We start from the raw sequence: 20,218 nt of genomic DNA, 5'->3' as shown, positions 1-20,218 counted from the left end.
AGGCTCTACATCTACATCCTTGGTCTGGAAGTGAGCTGCTCCTCAAGCACTGCTCCCTACATGTTTGACTTTGTCCAGCAGGTGATGAAGATTCTTCATACTGACCTTTGTTTTCTAATCAATGCATGCATGCCAGAACAGTAACACATTTAAAAATCCCTGACAATGCTTCATTCTTGGAGAACAAATGGGTCTTAGTCTGGAGATCAAGTATCAATTCAGTACCCCTTTTCTGTTCACAGAAGTCTTTGGGTACATATATATTATGCTACCTACACAATAGGACAAAGATCTGTTGAAGCCTTTGGCTGACATCTAGCTGTGTATCAAATGATGTAGGGGTCAATGTTCACTCCAAATTGTTCAGTGGTGTGGACTTTATGTGATCCCAGTCTCAGAGCTTTCCTGCAATATATACTAGGTTGATCCCGTAGAGGATTATTTTTAGATACCACTGAGAAACAGCTGTGAAAAGAATTTCCATGGGGTAGCACAGGAAGAAAATTTTGTTTGCTGGCGATGGAGGGCTGTCTCTCTGCTTGGCTCATGTAGGACTGCCCTGAGCACCTCTTTTGTTACAGCACCTGCAGCAATTGGAGCCAGGTTGCTCCTGACTTCTCACCTCGGGTGTGCTGCATTGCGGTTCTGATCAGTTTACAATGTTTGAATGAGTGAATGGTAGAAAGAAATTCATTCATTATTAGATTCTTTGCATCAAGTAGGACTCATGAAATGTCTCCTCTGAATGAATGGTGTAATGGAAATGTGCTGAATAAAACTGTGTCTTCCCTTTTGATAACTGGGGTAAGAGCTAACGGAAAGCAATGCCAAGGCATAGTTCTGTCATAAATCTAATATCTAATGATTCTAATAACTTAAAATCAGTTTAAGTTGCAAGTCTATCCATTCTTATTTATTTGCTGAGCCATCCTACTTACTTACTATGTTAGTAGCTAAAACAGGTTTGCTGACCTCTGTTCATCCTGTGCTATAAAGTTACGTTTAAAGCCACTCAGTATTGCTGAGACACAGCTGTTCATACACCTGAGCCCTCCTGTTGATCTTTTGTCTTCTGGCCATGCTTTAAATACTTAATTTATAATAAATAGTTCAATGTCATATTATCTGGTGTTATATAATTCAATGGATACGACATTACCTAGATGGCTGTATTAGATCATTACTTGAAAGGCTGTATTAGATCAAGACGGAGATAATAAAGCCGATTCTGTCTTCATTTTTCATCTCTGTAGGAATGATTTTAACTGTGCATATCATAGGCTTTTCGGTGAATCTGTGAAAGCTACTTACTCTTAATCAGAAAAGTACTCACATTGATTGTGGGCCCTGCAGCATCTGGTCCTCATCGGTAAATCCTTCAAATGTGAGTGAAAATTATAAACTCTAAATAAGTTTTGAGGTTTTCTACTTTATGGAAAAGTTCTGCCTATCACAATTTTTAATTATAATCGAATTATCAAACAAAAACTGTCACATCAAAGTTGGAAAAGACAAAGCAACAGAAGGTAAAGTGTTCAAGAGAAAGAGTAAAAATCATAACTCTACTTTTTTGTACCCTTGGTAATCCCATTAAAAAAACAACAACACACACACACAAAAAAAAAAAACAACAACATTTAACTGAAAGCAATGATATATATGCAGAGGACATGGAGCAGACGCCCGCACGCCCTGTGCATGCTGCTTTCGTCTCTGAGAGTTCACATGAGCGTTGCTCATGTTGATTTATATGGCCTTGTTTCCTTGGTGCTCTTCATTATCTCTGCCTCTTGAACACTTCTCTTGTTATAGATTTAAGTGAATGAATGAATGAATGAAAAGCTAACCACTAGGGTAAAGGTTAGCAACTGAGTTGTCATTTATGCCTCCTAGGAGAGAGAAAATTTGTTTTCTTCAATGGAGTGACACTGGTTAGATCTAGCAGATGAACCAGGACAGGCCTGCTGTTCAGGAGTCTACAAACATATAATGAACTATGAACTCCGTGTGTGTGTGTGTGTGTGTGTGTGTGTGTGTGTGTGTGTATAATACAGTCTGGTGACTTTGCTGCTGTTGTTTTATTTTTGGGGTATTTTATTTTGTTTTGCTTGTTGTGAAAGATTTCATTGTATTTGATTATTGTTTATTGTTTGAAAACAAACTTAAAGTTGGTTTGGTAGGGAGGGGTATCTAGAAGGACTAGAGGAGGGGAAGAATATGATTAAAAGTCTATTTAAGTTTAAAATTGTTTTAAAAAATAAAACATATAATTAAAATATTACAAAATGTTAAAAACAATTGACTTAAATTATAGACATATTTGATATATATTATTACATATTTTGAGGCATGTGTACAGATACTTATGCCTAGTCTCTCTCTTTCTCTCTGTGTGTAATGCAAGCTGTAAGGAACTCTTGAAAGTTTCTAAAAAAGAAACAAATTAGGTTTCTAACAAGGAGACTCAGCATCTGCAGATATATACAATATTGAACAGTGCTAAAATTTCTAAGAATACCATTCTAAGGAGATGCATGGGGAAGATTAGTTATAGCCCCATAAGTTAATCATCCATTATGTAAAAGACTGGTGCATAGCAGACTGGATTGCTTCAATGAGATTGGAGAAAAGGAACAAACAAAGTGAAGGGGATGGGAAGAGTATACGGCTGAGAATGAAACAGTGCCTGCAGAGAAAGCAGCTGATAGCAAGTAGGAAAAAAATAGGAGAAGCAGAGGACTGCAAGATAAGGGTCGTCACTAGGAGTTCTGCCTGGCTAGAAGATGGTCACTTCAGTCTCCCTGTACCCCTGCCGCCTACTGCTAGGAGTCTCAGCTTCGGTCACACCCATATCCTCGCAGGAGCCTACCCTGTCCCAGGTTTCCAGCTTGTCAAAGAGATGCACCCCTCAGTTTTCTTCTGTCTCCCAGCCCTCTCCCCTCACACCTTGTTCTCACATCTGACCCCCACTCTCAGTTCCCTCCCCATTCCATCTCTTACCCAGTTCCCTCTCTTCATTCATTTCTGGTATCTATTCTATTTCTCCTTCTGAGTGAATTCAGGCAGCCTCCTTTGGGCCCTCCTTGTCACTTAGCTTCTTTGGGTCTGTGGATTGTAGTATGGTTATCCTGCACTATAAGTCTACTATCCACTTATAAGTGAGTACATACCATGTGTGTCTTCCTTGCGGGGTTCCTGTCCCCCTTACTGTGTGGTTACCTCACTTGGAAAGATCTTTTCTAATTCCATCCATTTGTCTGCAAATTGCATGATTCACTTGCTTTTTAATAGCGGAGTAGCATTCCATTGTGTAGAAATACAGTTTCTCTATCTGTTCTTCAGTTGAAGAACATCTAGGTTGTTTCCAGTTTCTGACTATTACAAATAAAGTTGCTATGAACATAGTTGAGAAAATGTGCTTGCAGTGTGGTGGCATGTCTTTTGGTTATATGACTAAGAATGGTATAGCTGGGTCTTGTGGTAGAACTCTTCCCAGTTTTCTGACAAAGCACCAGATTGGTTTTCAGAAAGGTTGTACAAGTTTGCACTCCCACCAGCAATGGAGGAGTGTTCTCCTTTCTCTACATCCTCACCAGCAGGTGCTGTCACTTGAGTTTTTGATCTTAGCTATTCTGACAGCTATAAGATGGAATCTTAGAGTCCTTTTGATTTGCATTTCTCTGATGACATTGACACTCACAAAAACTTTGACCCCAAATTTACCCTGCCTATAAGAAGTGCAGGGATAAAGAGGGAACAGAGATCGAGGGAATGCCCAACCAATGACCCAATGTTAGACCCACCTCAAGGTAGATAGCCAGCCCCTAACATTATTAATGATGCTCTGCTATGCTTGCAAACAGGAGCCTAACATGACTGTCTTCTGGGAGGCTCCACCCAATACCGGATCAAGATATGCTGGAACTCACAGCTAAGCCTGGGGAAGAAATCCGGGGTCTTGTGGAAGTGTGGGGGAAAAGATGGAAGGACCTGGAGGGGACAGGAATCTCACAAGAAGACCAACCGAAACTACTAAACCAGACCCAAGGGGGCTTACAGAGACTGAGGCACCAATTAAGGGGCATGCATGGTCTGGACCTAGGATTCTTACAGATATGTGGCCAGTGGGCAGCTTGGTCTTCATGTGGGTCTACTGGTGGTGGTTCGAGGTGGGGTTGTTTCTAACATGGACTCTATTGCCTGCTTTTGGATCACTTTCCCTTGGCTGGCCTCAGTAGAAGATGATGTTCTCAGTCCTGATGTGACTTGACGTGCTGGGGAGGGTTGATACAGGGGCAGGGGAGCTCCCCTTCTCTGAAAAGAAAGGGTGTGGGGAAGAGGGAAGAAGGGGGAAGGTGGGACCAGGAGGAGAGGAGGAAGGGGGTTGTGATTGGTATATAAAGTGAATAAATATTAATTAATTAATTAAGTAAGTAAGTAAGTAATTTAAAAAGGTAAATGTGGTTCAAGGATGGACTCACACCTCTTTGATAGAAATCTCAATGTTGTAGGCTACAATATGTGCGTCTTTTGAGTATAACTATTGATTGGGGTTCATGACAGTGCTCAACAGTAGGAAATTAGAGTACCTTAAATGATATGCATTTCTAGACAGACCAGTTTCTTTTACTTCAGTATGCAACTTCTGAGAATTGGAGTGAAAAATTAGCAAATGAAGTGTCTCTGTATGTTGAAGGTAATGACCACCTATGAGTGAGAGTTCAGAAGTATCTTCAGGCATTAAGTCAGCATGATTTCAGAATGGGAAGGAGCAGATCATTGGAATGGTAGTGAAAACAGCTGAGAGTGAGGAAGCAGGCACAGAGGGAGCCAAGAAGAGACAAGAGGTGAGTGAAATGGCTGCACCAAAGTGGAGGAGTCCAAATCATGGAGAGGAGTACTTCCTGATCATTGCACACCACATGCTGTGTGATGCTGAGGTCATCTAGTGTCCGTCCAGCTGTGTCATGTTTTCGGGTACTGAGTTGCAGACTTTATGAGGACCATCCCTGTGCACATGACCTGTACAAAGGACAATTGGCAACAGGAAACTGGAGAAGAGCACCGAGGAGAGCAAGGTTGAGAAGTTGGGGAAAGTCTCTTTGAAGCAGATGAGTAGGCCTTAGAGAACAATGATCAGGGAACCGTGTCCTGGAGGAGCTGACTTTGGAGAACAAGCTTTGGGAAGAGTGGACATTTTTCTGTGTGGGTGGGTCAGTAGAGAAGGCTAAAGGTGGCTTTAGGCAGAGCTGTTTTCTTTACATTGATAACATCAGTAGTAAAGACTAGAGAGCTCTTTGCTAGTTGTAGCTGTCTGGAGCAATGCAGGCTTTTATTGTGTTCTTTGTCTATGTATAGGTGAAATGATATTAACACACAATAACAAATTTATCTAGAACTACCAAATTTCATCCCTCCCCCCATCCTGTGAGATGATCTGAGATAAATCATGGAACACATAGCAATAGGAGGGACTTTTCTCCACAACAGATTCTGAATTGTAAGAGGTCAGTAGGAGGGGTTGTCTAGTGTAGAGAATCGATACAGGAGAACTCTTAAGAGTCACAAGCTACCCTGTAGAAGGCAGTAAGCTTTCCAATTTGACTTGTTCTGTTTTAAAACAGGAAAAAAAAATACACAAGAGATCATAAAGTTTCCACAAAATCCACAGATATTGGAGAAAGGACTACAAGGTTCACATCAAAATCCATACTGTACCAATCTGGAATTTTTTTGTGCGAATATCATACCTGTGCTATCTTTTGGCATGGAAATAAGGAGTGGGTGATGCTTGTGGCCATTGCTAGATTGAGAAACTTTTAGACTCTAATGTTTAGAGGATATCAAAAAGAAAAGCCCGTGTTTTGAAACTTTCGGGTTTTGCTTTATTTCTACTATGGAAAAGGCAACCAAGCCCAGAATGTCTGTTACTACCAGAACTTGCTGGGAGGTGCTTGCCTGCCTGCCATTGAATAGAATCAGGATGGAATTCTGGGGATATAGAATGTCCAAGGAAACAACCTAAGACATCTGTTAATGTATTCTGAAAACTGGATAATTCCAGTGTGTTTCCAGCTCAGCATCAAATGAGGAGGACACATAAATGGATGAGCAGCGGGGAAAGCCAGATGGGTAAAAAGAGATTGGAAAGTAGGCTGAGACTTACATTAGGCAAGGGTGCTGACTAAGGGTTTGTGGAAGTATCGACCATCAGCCAAAGTTGAGTCTTGGTTTATTTGAAAGCTACTTTTTTATGGCCAATTATGTGCTCAACCAAGCCTTTCACGTTCTTGGCTGTTTTTCTCAGTTAAGTTTGAGCCAGGTGGATTTTTATCTAAAGCTCAGTCAATGTCACCCCTGTTTTAATGCCAGTAAAGAATACTGATAGACAGTAGGCAGTTTTAATTTATTTTCTTCCAAATCCGATACTATGCTATGTTAATAAATTTTTTTTTGTGAAATTTCTTAAATGAGAAAGATTGCAAAGAAAGAATATACATGAATTACATGTATGCAATTGTTTTCACTAAGGGAAATATTTATTTCCTGAATGTGAGAGGTTATAGGGCAAATGATGATTTTTTTTTTAATTTTATAAAATACTTTCTTAGGAATTAGGAAGAGTATGATTGAAAAATGAGGAAGATTAATTTTTATTTTATTTCCTTATCTTTATTGATTCAATTTACATCTCAGTCATAGGCCCCTCCCTCCTCTCCTCCCAATCCAACCCTCCTTCCTTCATTCCCCTTTCCCTATTCCTCAGAATAGGGGAGCCCCCCTACCCAGACATGTATTCATCTATTCACATGAGGACTAAGTTCATTTTTCTCCCTTTTGGCCTTGTAGGGAAGTCTCATCAGAGGGAAGTGATAAAAAAGCAGGCAACATAGTCCATGTCAGAGATATCCCCTATGCCCCTAACCAGTGGGCAGACGTGAAGACTAAGATGTCCATTGGACTTATCCTCTTGGGGTCTGCGCATTGTAGTATGTCTATCCTGTGCTATATGACTAAAATATGCTTATAAGGACAATTTCATTTTTTCTAAACACCAGACAGTTCGGAAGCATTTACTTTCACTTATAAACACAAACACACTCACACACATGCTCACAGACAGTCACACACATGCTCACACACTAAGATGCTTTCACACACAGCACACATGGTCACATACAATTGCACACACATACATATTCACTCACACACACACACTCACACTCTCACGTACACTCATATAGCAACTCAAGTCTGAAAAATGCTTAAGTAATAGCAATTACTTACATGATTCCTGAACCCAGGAATAGTCAAAGAGCATCTTAATACTTGATATCCTGATTCACCAGAAAGCCCAGTTATTGTCAGAAAAGTGTGGTAAACAGCAGAAATTTGTCCTTTTAAATGGTCCTATTGCTGCATGATTTCTCATGATCCAACTTGATTTCTTTGGACAACAGCCTTTTTGTGAACTCTAATTTGCATGCCTGGAGGAAGGGGACCAAATTACACAACTTCTCGAGTGTCCTTTTAGCTTGAGGGTTTTATGATTAAATTTTGCATTTTAAAATTACTCTTCTTTAGAAGGGCCAGGCTGGAGGTTCTTTTCTAGTTCATGGTGATTAAAGAGAATGAATGTATCATCTGGTGAATTTCCCTCTTAGACAACCAGAGCATTATAAAACAGATACTGTGGATGGGAAAAGAAAGGAAAGGAAAAAGAGCAAAATAAATCCCAGAGGTTAGACCTAAGTGGAGCTGAGCCACTGCATAGCAGTTAAGTACGGCCCTCTGGAGCTGTAATTGGACCCTCTGGATGTTCAGCTGAATAGAGCAGTTAAAATATATGTGTTTATGTGTGTCTATATATGAATATATATGTATACACACTCACATGCATATATTTATGTGTGTATTTTTAGATGTATGTGTGTATATTGGTTGTGGAATGATAGTGATACAGAAACAAAGGAAGAGAGAATAGAAGTGGCGTTCTCCATGGGAAACAACTTAGTCAAGCATTAAGAATGTATGTGAGTAGAAGGGTCAGGTTTTTCTAACAACACTCTTTTCATTCCCCAATTTGTTGTTCTAAATGTGGGAGGTTTGCAGTGGATCTTCTTGACAGATAATCTGGAATGTTCAGGATGAAAACCAGGAGTCTTCCATCTGCTGCCTTCCATAAAACATCAATGCAGAATGAAATTGAGACAGGGAATGGAGGAGCCTACTGTATTCACTTGAAAGAAGTGGAAGAGTAGGTAGGCCAGATTGCAATTATCCCCTGTTGGAGTGTAGCCAGGACACACATTAGTGCATGTTCGTCTCTGAGTAGCCTAATTAAGGAATTGTTGAGAACTAACAAAGTTGGCTGACTTGCAAAAGTCAGTGCTTGCTAAAATTTGTAAGTTAGAAGTGCTTAACAATATGACCTGATTTTTATGCTGGGGTCATCTTATTAATTAAAGTTTTCCCATCATCTAATTAGAAAATACAGTCTAAACAGAGTCTGGAGGGCTCCCAGGCTTCTTTGGTGATTTAGAGAAAGTACAGAAAAGAAAAGAAGAAGAAGAAGAAGAAGAAAAAAAAAACAACAGCATCTAATTAAAGCAACCAAATGGAAAGCTAGGCTTGATAAGCCTCTAGTCTGACACTGTACCAGCCATGTAATTAGTTAGGATGCACTTGCAGTAAAGAGACATCACAGGGACTATGGTGAGTTAGCTTTGAAGAGTAGAAAAGTCTGTGCTGGTCCCCATAGTACCTGTTGGACTAGAATTGAGTTCTGGACCACATGATCAGTGATGCCTTTTTTTTTTTTTTCAAAGCAGTTTATTCAGGAACCTTGAACAATCCTCAGACCCTGGGGAAAGCCAGCCCACAGCTTAAATAGCCTCTGGGTAGCCAACCCAGGCATGCCACGTGGGCAATGCAGATAGGTCCACATACATGGAAGCAAGCCAGATCCTCAGCCTTAGCCAAATGTGGAATTGTTCATAACTTATTCACTGCCACAGAGGGCGTTACTTAGTTTTCACCTCAAACCGTACTTTGTCAAATAGCAGAAAGAGAAGGAATTGCTGTAGAAGGCTCTCCATGAGTATCCAGCATTTGAAATATACCTTAGGAAAAAGCAAAGCAAAATGTTTTGAAAATTTTCTCACAATAAGGCCCTGGGTCTAAAACTTTTTAAGTTCTAAAAAGCCTCGGGTTCGGGTGGCATCGACATCTTCATGACTGTGTCTGCCTAGAGCAGTGCCATAACCCATCTTAAATCAACGAAAGTGTAGAGCAAGCCTAACTCACAGCCCATCTGAGTGAACAAAAAAGGAACCTTAGGAAAGAAAACAGCATTGCCCGGTGATGGTGATTTGGATTCAAAAACTAGGCAGGCGATATTTTACCCCAGCAACACTTCTGAAGATTCACTTGGGGTATTGATACTGTGTTCAGTGAGTAATATTATATGTCAGCCAACTGCATGTTCCTAGGTCGGTACACAAATTGCCTGTGAAAGAAAGATAAAGACTACTAATATGAGGAGACTGTGTTAGCCACGAATCATTGATACAGCTCATGGATGTTTGCATATGCGTTTCGTTCATTTTTTTTCTTTGTCATTGAGAAATAAGTCCTTGATGAATCATGGCTCATTCATATTGGCATGCATGGTTTTAGATCAGGCATCTTCTTTTCATTGTCTAGGATGAAAGCAGATATATCGGGGCTGGTGCTGACAGGACTAACTTTCATGTAAGATGCTGTTCAAATGGATAGTGCAGAGGGAATAATTGTCCCCTAATTTGATCATGCTAGGTCTGGAACTTATTTATTTATTTTATCTGGGGCTTGACTTTGTGTCTAACTCAGAGAGGTAGAAATCATGAAGCTCCTTATGTGCAGAAAGTAGACAGACTTACAATGTTATCTGTCAAACAAACCCAACGCCATTAGCTGTCTTTGTGATGGAAGCTTCGACGATGTAACAAAAAAGAGTTATATTTCCTTGTACTATAAGAGCGCGCTATCCTTTGTTTTTGTTTTTGTTTTGTTTTTCAAGACAGGGTTTTCCTGTGTAGCAATGGCTGTCCTGGACTCATTTTGTAGACCAGGCTGATCTTGAACTCACAGTGATCTGCCTGCCTCTGCTGCCCTGAGTACTAAAGGAATGTGCCAACATGCCCAGCAAGTCCATCCATTGTATCTACTGTGGGTGTTTGGATATGGCAGACAGGGATAGATGGCTGGAACAAAGGGTTAGGCCTAATGAAGTTGAGGAAGCTACCAGAAATAGTTTCTTTTAACATTTCCTCTTTGCTGCATACGGACATATAAAAATAACGTGGTTAATCTAGCATATGATTTATGTGTTTGTTATCAGCAAAGAGAAGTGCGGATTATGAGTGGACAGTTGGACAAATGTAAAGTTGAGGATTTTAGAATATTATGCTTTTTTAAAAGCTTTCTTACTGGAGTCAGACTTTCAGATCCTAACTTAACAGTATATACCACTTGGCACAAGTTATTTGACTTTTCTATGCTTCCGTTAAACTAGGCTGATAATATCTTCTAAAACCTGGTAGAGCTGTTAGAGGAGATAAAATAGTTCAGGCATCGAACATGCTAATCTTGCCTCATGTTGAGTTTTGAAACCTGCAAAGGATTTTAAAATTTTACAATAAATGATATATAGTTAGGATAATTTAGTGATTATGTAGTGACAACTTCAAAGCAACATTTAAGGACAAGTATTCCTAAAATATTGGAAAATTTCAAATGAAAGGGACTAAAGTCAAGGAGACCTGTCAGTGAGCTATTGCAGGAATTACTATGTTTTAAAATATGGAGGACCTAGCGTAATGTTATAGCAAACTGATGATTACTAAAAAGAAAACAATACTTTCTTTACAAATCATGATTGATACAATATGTCTCTATTGGGTCAACTCAAGAGTGAGGAAAGGGATCACTTGTCTTGGCTTCCATCAATTCTAAGCGTGAGAACAGAGGAATACTTGCTGACATATGATGACAGTTGGACAGTTTGATACAAAAGTGGAGAGGGTTGCAGACTCCATTGCTACAAGAAAGAAGGAAGGGTGACATCATTGCTGCATGCATCCAAGTGTGTAGAGATTGCACAGTTAAAGGAAAGTGACTAGGAGAGTGTTTTGAATTCTTTTCATTTAAAGTGGCAGTGTAAAGACAATGCAAAGGCAATGTAAAGGCCATGCAAAGGTAATGAGAAGTGGCAGTCTTAATGGTGATGGACATGTCCACAGGCAGCTCCTGAATCTGTGTGGAGGGCAAACTTGAAAATTGTGGCTTAGTTCTGATTGCACTGGTAGGAGAAAAGAAGAGTCTTTGAGGGGCACATTTTCAAAAATTTTACTTCTTATAAAATGTGGAGTGGAGGAGGAATTGTTGAAATAAAAAAAAAGTGTATGGGCAGTTCTAGAGAAGTACTGGAGAGTGTAATGAACACAGTAGGCAAGAGCAGCAGAGAGGGTTGATCAGAGAGTAAAGCACAGTGGTGACTGTCAATGAGAGAGTGGTAGAAAAACTTTGGATTGAAGCTCCTGGAGCTTTGGTGATGCCGAAGCAGTTCTGTTAGAATGGGAAAAAAAATCAATGTGATCTTAAACTTTGAAAGAAGTGAGAACCTGGGAAAGGAGACGCGATAAATAGAACATTTTTAAGAAGAAAATACTGAGGAGGAAGAAGCAAGCTCTTGGTGGGGCTGGGGGAGCTTTAGATTTGCTCTTTACTTTGTGTCTGTACTTAACCAGAGTTTGTCTGCACATAAGATATTCGCTTTTCATTTTGGAGCCATTTTTGACCTTTGGACAATTTTAACATATATAGAAACACTATGCTTTTTCAGAATCCTGGAAACAATTGGAAAAAGACCCCTGAGCATCTAAGCAGTTGGATCTTACAAGGTTCAAACACATACAATGTACTTGTGCATCTCACCAATTAGAGTGAAGCAGTCTGTCACTAGAAACCCTTATAGCTAGATTGAAACTAGTATTGATGAGCTTGTATCTGCTGGAAAGCAATGCAGTCTGTTTTGTTAGTTGGTGCTTGTTTGCTTGATTTTGAAATGGAATTTCACTATGTTACCCTGCCTGGTCCAGGAACTCACAATGAGGCCAGGCTGGATTCAGAGATCTGTTTATCTCTGCTGGGCTTAAAGAATACATCATAATGGCAGGCTGAATGCAGACCATTTGAAGAATCAAGGTGAAGCAAGATCATTCTGGCAGTTCTACCGATGGCAGTAAACAGTAAAATAACGAGTAGAAATTAAAGTTGAGCGGATATCAAACAAACAGGAATAAGAAGTATTGTAGGTTAGGGATGTTTGAGCACAAATGGGGTATATCTTTAGCTCCCATGCTACTGCCTTTCTCTTGAGGTTGTTATATGGGAACTTAAAATAGTCAATGAATGTACTTTTAGTGAATTACTTAATTTAGTGTCTGTGTTTCTCTCTGTGTGTGTGTGTGTGTGTGTGTGTGTAAGAGAGAGAAAGAGAAACACAGGTTGAGGAAAAGATGTAGGGAAATCTATCAATCTCTCTAAATGGGTAGATATAGAAATGATAGATTGATAGATAACGATAGGTAGATGGATAGATAGATAGATAGATAGAGCACAGGGAATGTGTGAAAGTTGATATTTTCCTCATACTCTCTTTCCTAAATGTGGGTCTCAGGAATCACACTCAGGTTGTTAGACTTGGCTGCAAATGCCCCGACCTGTCACGTGTAGTCTCCGTGGACATAATTTATAGTTTAACAGTAGTTTCTCATAACCAATTCATCAGGTATATGTTTGCTTTTATATATCAAGGACAGATTGATTTTGTTATTCTCTGTTGTAGAGAGTAAGAAATACATCATACCCTTTTTATATTTAAAAGTTTCCTAAACCCGTTCTGAGTGTCCTAAGCAACTGAGCATTATGGTTATGAGCAGCTGTGGTTATAAGTACATCTTCGTCTTTACATGTTTGGGTGTCAGTTTGACAACGGGGTGAATTGTGATGGTTAACCTTGACTTTCAGCTTCATCAAATTTGGAATAACCATGGACATGAACAGTACTCTGCATGCCTGTGAGAGAGTGAGGCGGGCAAAAACACCATGAGTGTCCATGCTCTCATTCCGTGGGATGAGGTTCCATTAACTGCATAGAATGGGGAAAGCCAAATGAGCACTGGCTTCATTTCTCCTTGCCTCCGGTGGGATGTTGCCAGCCACTTCAAGCTCTTGCTGCCGTGTGTTTGCTACCACAGTCAACACTTTATCAAGCTTCAACCCAAAGATACTCTTCCTTAAGTTGCTTTTGCCAAGTATTTTGTTGCAGGAACAAGGTAAGCAACTAAGACACAGATCCCAGAAATGTGTTTCTCAAGGTAAGGAAGGTTAGATGTCAAATATAATAGTGATTGGGTGCCGATGGAGACCGGCTTTTGGGTGTATAGATGGTTCTGTGGAGGTGCATGCGAAGTAGAGAGAGGCGTGGCCTCTCTTGGATTTGTCCTATAAGAGAACTATACCATTCTCAACCAGCCCCAAGGGCTTATCTCCTAATGATCTGACATTCATTTTTAGCATTTAAATATTTTCCAGGGTAAGTAGAGGGCATTCATACCATAGCACAATACTTACTGTTAAACAAAAATTAATTCTGAAGAAATAATCTTCTATCATAGAGATCGTGATTGTGTTCAGGAGATATTTTTGACATGAGTAGATTATTGATACAGTTAAATTAGAAGGCTTATTTAATGTTCTATTTTTCAGACAGACTATCTTTACCACTTATTTCAACAACAACAACAAGAACAAAAAGAACACAATGAAACATCCTGTTTCTGAAAATAGTGCTCATTCACCATGGCCCACATCTGCCAACTACTGTACATTTTCTTAATGTTCGAAATGGATAGTTTCATTTTTCTGAGATTCCCTAAAAGGGATCATTAGAGTACACAGCACAGGATATAGTAGGAAGACTCACCTGTCTCACTGCATTGTTTCCAGCCGAGCGTTTCTCGGTCACTGAAACTGGCTCAGCTGCATGAACCAGCCACAGCAGAACAGCTCATGCGCCATCCAGTAAACCCCCGCCCTGTGTGTTTAAAGAGTTCCTGTGTTCTGAAAACAATGATAAAAGCCCTTAGGCAGTATTGGGGATGGTATGTGTTTTCAAACAGTTGCCCATCTCATTTGGAGAGATGGGATAAGTATCATTAAAATGGGCAACTCAAATCAGTCAAGGCACTTTTCTGGAAGACGCAGATTAAACATGATTAAGAACTGCTGTGGTTTGCCAATAGATACTATTTTGAATTACATTAATTTCTCCATTTAAAAATACATGACCGCTTTTAGTGCTTTAGGAGCACATTTAGCATCCACGGAAAGGCGGGGATTTAGTGGCACAATTCCATTAGGCAGCATTCTTTATCCTGTAAAGTATGTGAATGTTGCTGATAGATGTCCCAGCAAGGCCACTCAGTCAGCACCATTAACAGATACAGGCCTAAGACTATAGGAAAAGGGCGCTTTCTTGCCTCCAGGATGTTCGAGGGAAATACACAAAAGTAAAAATTGTTGCAGTGTCTCTTAAATTTTACTCTAATAGGACAAGGTCTAGTGATTCCTTATTTCTTTAAAAGTATGGTTAAGTGTGCACGATGGGATTTGCTATTTTAACTATTTTTATGCACACTGTTTAGTAGTGGCAAGTACACTAAGAGTACTAACAATTCCCTTTAATGTGTCTTTGCAGCCAAAACAGAAACTTTATATCCATCAGGTCTCTTCCAGCTTCTTCCCACACCATTAGCCACCAGCCTTTTCACCTTTCACCTCTATAGATTGAGGTAATTCCAATAATATGATATTCTTCACATAAATAGAAAAAAAAAGGGAACCTGAAATTTCACGCAGAAGCATACGCAAAACAACCCAGGGTGGATCCAGTTATCTGAGCGAAAGGAACACTGCTGGAGGCATCACAACAGCTAACTTAAGTATTACTACTACAGAACCATAGTGACACACACAGGACAGGATGATACTGGCACACAGACGGACATACACATCAATATAATGAATGGAAGACACAAAAGTCACTCTACATAGCCCTAGGCACATACGTTTTAAATGATAGAAACCCTTATCAAATGATAGAAAGTGTCCAAAGCATAGATTGGAGGAGAGACGGCCTCCTGAATGGATGTGTTGTGTGACAGTATTCTGGGGAGATGGTAACAAATGTCCCCATGCTCCAGGTTGGGAGTCAGCAGCCTATTGGCAAAAGACTACCACCAAGCGCCAGTTTGGTGAATCGATGTGTTTCATCTAGTTTACTTGCTAGAATCAGGGGGAGGGTTACTTACAGGAGCAGAAAGGACTCCAAGACAGGTGCTTCATCAAAAGCCTGCCCAAGTTCACAGAAGCTGGGAACTTGTAGAGCACTGAACAATTTTCAGGATGCCTGACAGTTTGGAAAATATCTTTTTTTTTAGGCTGCTCAGTTGATCTGAGCCTCTTCTAGGCAGCTACCTGGTATGAAAGTATTTCTCACCAGTCTTTACTGCTTATACAAGTTTGAAGTTTGAGGAAGGAAGGACCTAGTGCATCTGGTTACTTTCAGGAACTTCCTGAGGCTTTTGAGTTGTTTACTTTCTGAGTCTGAAGAATCTTCCATTTAGAAGTTTCTGAGAGTTCATGAGATTCCTTGAAGGCTGAAATTCCTCACCCACTTTTAGTACATTCTAAGTGTTCATGAGAGTCCCTCCAAGATTGAATGTTATATATTGGAGAAAATTGTTACACAGGAATGATATTGGGAAAACAAGAGAACTATGTATTGAAAGATCAGAGAAGATCCCCATCTCTAGCTCTGTACAAAAATCAACACAATATAGTTGAACATTTTCAATGTGAGATCTGATACTGCTAGAAGAAAATAAGCCAAATGTATATTACCAAACTGAATTGTATACAATTGTAGATTGATTTCATAAAAGCATTCCAAAAATATATTAAATAAATAAATTTAAAAAGTATTTTCCCATAGTGGTCTTTTGGACATCTTGCCCTATAGTTAAAAACTAAACAGGGAGGGTAGGTGGGACTGGGAGGAGATGGAGGAGGCTATAGCTGGAATGCAGAGTGAATAAATTATAATAAATACATAAAAAAGGAAAAAAAAAGATAACTAACAGAAAAGGGCAAGTTGCTCCTTGGTAGGGAAACAGACAGGAAGAAGAACATTTCTTCCATTTCATTTTAGTTGGTCATGTGTTCCATTTGTGGGGCTTAAGTTAGACCACAGATAAAATTAATATGTAGTTTCTATTTAAAGCTGCAAAACTCACTGAATTTCTGACTCTTGGGATTTGGTTCTTTGAACTTCTTTTCTTTTTTGCAAAAATCCTTTAATGTGTCATTATACTAATGGGTGTTTGCTTTAATAAGTTACAGTTTTAAGAACTGTAAAGTTCTTAAAAAGTTCTAACTGCTTTACAGGATTTTGTGCTATGTTCTCTCCTGAAATGATTTTAAATAAAGTAATAGCATCCAAATCTGTTAAGCGATGAAATGACAGTAGAAGATAGGCACCAGGTGGGGTGCGTACTCTCCTTTGTTATAGATGGGTAATTCATGGTATGCTTTCTAAAAATGTGTGACAACTGTATGAAAGAACTGACTAGGAAGCTATCAGACTAAACTGGTTTCCCGGTGGACTAAGTTGTCACACAAGGGTTCTCACACTTCCTCGTTTAAGATAGTTATTACAACCCTGAGATATCACCTTACACCCATCAGAATGGCCAAGATGAAAAACTCAAGTGACAACACATGCTGGAGAGGTTGTGGAGAAAGGGGAACCCTCCTCCACTGCTTGTGGGAATGTAAACGGGTACAACCAACTTGGATGTCAATCTGCCGCTGTCTCAGACAATTAGAAATGGTGCTTCCTCAAGACCCAGCTATATTACTGCTAGGAAGAGGGAGGGAGGGAGGAAAGAAGGAAGGTTGAAATTGGGAAGGGATGAGGGAGAGGGCTTCAGCCAGGATACAAAGTGAATAAATTGTAATTAAAAAAAAAAAAAAAGACAATGACCCAGACAATTTGTGAAATAAAGTATTTAATTAGGTGTTTGCTAACAGTTTCAGAGAGTGGATAACTAACCATCATGGGAGGAAACATGGTATCAGGAAGGCAAACATGATGCTAGAACAGTAGAGTGCTGAGAAAGAGAATGAGACACCTGAGAATGGCATAGGCTGTTGAAACCTCACAGTCCCATACCTTCTCCGACAAGGCCACAATTCCAAATCTTTCCCAAACAATTCCACCAATTATGGAGCAATCATTTAAATATATGGGCCTATGCATGCCAATCTCATTCAAACCACTACAGTCTCTATTGAGACTCCAAAACCTTTATAGTTATTTAATTGTACTCCTTGACATGTTACAATCACCTTTCATTTAACTACTGTGTTCCCATGAAAACATCGATTTAAGATTTCAATTTTATTTCTTTTCTGCTTATTTCAACTACAAGACCCTCCTTTTCATATTCTTCTAATGATTACAGTTTTACTTTAAATGTCCTAATTTTTAAAGTAACTGTTTAAAGACAACCAGTATTTATGTGATTTAAAGTACAAGTATAGATGCCTTTAAAGAATAAGATAAAGTAAGGAAGAAGAGAAAGTAGAGTTTTTGTGATCATACATTACTTTTAAGCCATTTGGGTACAAAGAAGAATCCCTGTTATCCAAACTTTGTGTAATAGATTGGTGTTTATTTTTATATGTAAATTTCATCTGTCTTTTACTATGAGAAGTGAGTGGTATGAATAAAAAGATTTTTTTTGTAATTGGACAACATAGCAATATTATTACTTTTTCTGTACCAACCTTCCTAAGCCCTTTCATATTAATTGTTTCCTTTGTCTATTTCTGAATAGACTGCAATAAATTTCATCAGCTCTAAAAAAAAAAAAAGATAGTTATTACTGTTATCTGTGTGTATGTAAATGTGCATGCACTTGCTTTCCCATGTAGTGTGTGTGTGTGTGTCCAGTCAGTTCTTTCCTCCCTTCTTTTTGGAGTCTGGGGATTGAATTCAGTCTGTCAGGCTTCTGCAGGAATCTTGCCAGTCCTGTCCTCCCCAGATTTCTAAATTGTAATTGGTGAAAATAATTAGCTATATTTTTTTCCATGCATAAAATCAGACACCTTTTCAAAAGTACATTGATCTGAAAGTGACTGGTTAGATGAGGCAGCAGGGATTGGGTGGTACTTGGTATCCTTCAAGATTTACAATATCAAGCAGGACCATTGAAGCTTTTGTTTAGCTATTTCTTATCTAGACTACTCAGCTCTGATTGTTTACCTTATGTGTTGAGTGTTCTATAATAGAAAATGCTTTATTAAATTGTTGGTAAATGGCAATTAAGGCAAGGATATTTCATTGCTTACAAAATTTCTTGTCTTTGAAAATTAGAATATGACATTTCAATGAGCTAGAAAGAAAGAGAAAGAGAGAGGGGGAAGATGTAAGAAAGAGTAGGGGGGAGGAAAGGGAGGAAGGAAAAGAAAGGACTGATAAGAGGGAGAAAATGCTCAGCTTCCCACTCCAATGCTAAACATCAAGGAGAAGTTAACTCAAATGGCATGTTGGAGTGGGAGGCAGGAATCAGGAAAATGAAAGAACACCTTTAAAAAGAGTTCAGCGTTGCTTTGGGGTTGAATTTAAGGAATAGTTGTGATTGACGAGAGACGCTGTTGAGTTCAGGGCACTAGTTGCGCTTCCACACAGAAGGAAGTGTACTTGTTAGCTTAAGAGGCAGGTCAACAATATTGCAATGGTACAATTCAACCACCGGATGTCCATGTACTGAACAGGAGGAAATGTGTTAGATATCAGCTAATTAGCCAAGCACTGCACTTTCAACTTTTCAGCTTGCTCTGTAGACATAACCCCTGTAGAGCATGCTATTTGGTGAGATTCATTGTTTCCTGAATGAGGATTCTTAGGTAACCATTTCTAAAGCAGACAGTATCTGAGACCTGAACAGCATCAATTCATGGTGCCTTGAGCCTCCTGCCATCTTCAGCCCATTATTCTAGGGCTCTCCCCCACCAAAAATTAAAGTACAACGCCTAAGCAGTTTAAGAAAGCTTCAATACAATTGCTTATCCCCTATTACTTTCTAATTTTTAATCTGTATTTAGGATTATATTTTAATTACACACTTCTCCCTTCTTATCCTCCCTCAAAACTTTCCGGAATACATGCATACAACCATACATATATCTGTTCCTCAAATACAATGTTGAGTTTGTGTAGCATTACTTGTAGGTCTGGTTTAAGGGATGACAACTTGGCCCTGGAAGACCAATTAGTGTGCTCCTCCCTGCTCTAAGTTTTTTTTTTTTTTTTTTAAGAAAAACCTTTTGCTTGGGTAAACCTCACAGCTGTCCCCTTCTCTCATAAGGTTCCTTTGGAAGCTTTCTCTTGCACTAAGGCTAACTGAAATCTAACCACTTGTGTAACTAATGGCCAGGAAATACCCTATTTTCTGTGCTTTTGAAGTTCAGAGAAAGAGTTAGAAACCCCTCAAGGCCCTGAAAACAATTACTCTTGAGTTGTGAATGTGGGAAACAAAATGTTCGTTGTTTTGAAAAAAAGAAGACAGAAAGAAAGAAAAAAACCCTACCATTGAAGTCTGCCAGGAAAGCTCAGCCAAGTACTTAACACTGTTCTCCCAACAAGTCTTTACTGCTAAATGTTGCATCCATTCTGGTCCTCTGTATCTAGGAGATGTGTGCTTGTAATGCTTAGAAAAATCCTTTAAGAATTTTTGTCTTCTTCAAAATTAGCTCTCTTGATTTTTTTTTTTTGTGACATTTAAAAAAATATTATCATTTATTACAGTTTATTCAATTTGTATCCTAGGTGTGGCCACCTCTCTCTTTTCCTCCCAATGCCACCCTCCTTCTTTCTTCTTCCCCTAGGCCCCTCCCCTATCCACTGAGAGAGGAGGTCCTCCTACCCTTCTGTTTGATCCTAGCCTATCAGGTCTCATCAGGACTGTTGTCCTTGTCTTCCTCTGTGGCCTATAAAGTCTGCTCCCCTTGTGGGGGAGATAATCAGAGAGCCTGCCACTAAGCTCAT

General features: G+C 39.3%; 1 protein-coding gene across 4 annotated transcripts in view; it reads left to right on the top strand.

The window, feature by feature from the left end:
• The window catches only part of Nkain2 (sodium/potassium transporting ATPase interacting 2), a 1,138,750-nt gene that overhangs the window by 10,389 nt on the left and 1,108,143 nt on the right, over positions 1–20,218 (top strand). The window lies entirely within an intron of this gene.

Source organism: Meriones unguiculatus, chromosome 20 (assembly GCF_030254825.1).
Source record: "Meriones unguiculatus strain TT.TT164.6M chromosome 20, Bangor_MerUng_6.1, whole genome shotgun sequence".
In the NCBI taxonomy this organism is placed as follows: domain Eukaryota; kingdom Metazoa; phylum Chordata; class Mammalia; order Rodentia; family Muridae; genus Meriones; species Meriones unguiculatus.
This window is presented reverse-complemented; position numbering and strand designations above follow the sequence as displayed.